This window comes from Galeopterus variegatus, unplaced genomic scaffold (genome assembly GCF_000696425.1).
Source record: "Galeopterus variegatus unplaced genomic scaffold, G_variegatus-3.0.2 Scaffold46356, whole genome shotgun sequence".
Taxonomy (NCBI): Eukaryota; Metazoa; Chordata; class Mammalia; order Dermoptera; family Cynocephalidae; genus Galeopterus; species Galeopterus variegatus.
In genome coordinates this window covers 2,429-4,853 of record NW_007772467.1, presented here as the reverse complement: position 1 = coordinate 4,853, position 2,425 = coordinate 2,429, and the positions used below count along the sequence as shown (strand labels likewise).

General features: G+C 50.7%; 1 pseudogene; it reads left to right on the top strand.

The window, feature by feature from the left end:
• The first annotated feature begins 3 nt into the window (after positions 1 to 3).
• LOC103584190 lies at positions 4 to 1,912 on the top strand (annotated as a pseudogene).
• Positions 1,913 to 2,425: the final 513 nt, after the last annotated feature.

Genomic DNA, 2,425 nt, shown 5'->3' with positions numbered 1-2,425 from the left:
AAGTCCAGCAGCGACGGGAGCAGAAAACGAGAGCTAAAGGAGGTGTTTGATGATGCCTCTGAGATCTGCAAAGAAGCATCAGGGGTAGAGAAGCAATGAATGCCCCACTTTGAGGAGGTGGAGGAAGAGCCGGAGCCGGTCCCCGGGCCTTCCTCAGAGCGCCCCGGCATGCTGACTCAGCTCCAGATGGAACAGATGATGGAGGCAGCGACGCGACAAACTGAGGAGAAGAAAAACCGCTGAGCTTCATCAGCCCCCTGCGCCTCAGCCAAAGCCTCCTCCTTCCTCACAACCAGAGTGACTTGCCATTGTCGGTGCTACTCAGCCCTCCCAGGCCGCCACTTTCATGAACGATGCCATTGAGAAAGCAAGGAAAGCAGCGAACTACAAGCCCCAATCCAAGCCCAGCTGGCACCGAAGCCAGGGCTCACTGGCAATGCCAACGTGGTGGGCCTGGCTAAGCTCCATGCTGTGGGAGTTGCTCCCCCGAAGGTGGAATTAAAAGATCAGACTAAACCTGCACCGCTGATCCTAGATGAGCAAGGTCGCACTGCAGATGCCACAGGCAAGGCGGCTGAGCTGACCCACCGCGCGCCCACTCGAAAGGCCGATACTCATGCTGTGATGAGGGAACAGTTCCAGAGACAGCTGAAAGAAAAGCCATCAGGAGACATGGAATCCAATACCTTTTTTGACCCCCGAGTCTCAATTGCCCCTTCCCAGCGCCAGAGACGTACTTTTAAATTCCATGACAAGGGCAAATTTGAGAAGATTGCTCCACAATTACAGACAAAGGCTCAGCCAGAGAAGCCGAGGGCAGAGATCTCACAGGCAGCTCGAAAAACAGGCATCCATACTTCAACGAGGCTGGGTACTTCCTAAGAAGGAGGTAAAGGGAGGAGATATCCCTGAAACTGAGTGGGGGGACTCTTACACCATCCCCAATGGCTTTGACTTTACAGAGCAAAATCCCAAGAGAGAAGATTATTTAGGAATTGCCAATCTTGTTGAAGATCCAGCCCAGCTGAAGCCTCCAGTCGACAATGACACACCAGTTACTCTGGGGGTGTATCTCACCAAGAAGGAACAGAAGAAACCTTGGGGGCAGACAAGGAGGGGACACAGAAGGACTTACAAGAGAAAGTCAGACTGGGCCTGACACCTCCTCCAGAACCCAAAGTGAGAATTTCTAATTTGATGCGAGTATTCGGAACAGAAGCTGTTCAAGACCCCACGAAGGTATAATAAGCCCCACGTCAGAGCTCAGATGGCAAAAAGACAGAAAGTGCTTGAAGAGACCAAGCCTGCCCGAAAACTCACAGCAGAACAGAGAATGGTCAAGAAAATTAAAAAGCTTAACGAAGACCTTTCACAGGGGGTACACATATCTGTATGTAGAGTTCAAAATTTGAGCAATCCAGCCAAGAAGTTCAAGATTGAGGCCAATGCTGGGCAAGTGTACCTGACAGGGGTGGTGGCACTGCACAAGGATGTCAACGTGGTGGCAGTGGAAGGGGGCCCCAAGGCACAGAAGAAGTTTAAGCGTCTGATGCTGCATCGGATAAAGTGGGATGAAGAAACATCTAACATGAAGGGAGGTGATGAGGAGGAAGCTGTGAAGAAAACCAGCAAATGCCCCGAAGACTGGAGCTTCGTAGAGACGAAGTTCGAACAGTGCTCTACAGAGAACATGGCTCGTGAGCATGTCAAGAAGGACGGGGCTGGACGCTGCTGGGACCTGGCACTGGGTGAGTCTGTGCTGGAGCCCCCTGACCGAGGCTGCTGCAAGCCCTTGCCCCCACCCCCCCTTATCTCTGTCTTCCCAGTCGTCTCCCTTACTCTCCTTCCCAGCTCACCCCCGTGTGTGATCTCAGAACTGTGCCAAGCAGACACTGGGACAAAACCTCAATGAGATGCCACCTCTCACCCATGAGGATAGCTACTGTACATAAAAACAAACAAACAAACAAAACCCAGAAAATAACAAGTGGTGGTGAGGACGTGGAGAAATTGGAAGCCTTGTGCACTGCTGGTGGGGATGTGAAATGATACAGCTTGTCAAAAACAGTGCGGCAGCTTCTCAAAAAACTTAAATAAAATTATCACATGATCCAGCAATGTCACTGCTGGCTACACTCCCAAAAGAAGTGAAAGGATCTCAAAGAAATATCCATACACCCATGTTTATTGCATCATTGTTCACAAACAGCCAAAAGGCAGAAGCAACCAACGTGTCCACTGACAGATGAATGGAGAAGCAACATGTGGTGCCTGCATCCGGTGGAATGCGATCAGCCTCAAAAAAGATGGAAGTTCTGACACGTGCCGCAATGGGGAAGGACACCGAGGACATTATGCTAAGTAAGTTAAACCAGTTACAAAAAGACAATGTTGCATGATACCCCTCACACGGGGTTCGTAGAAC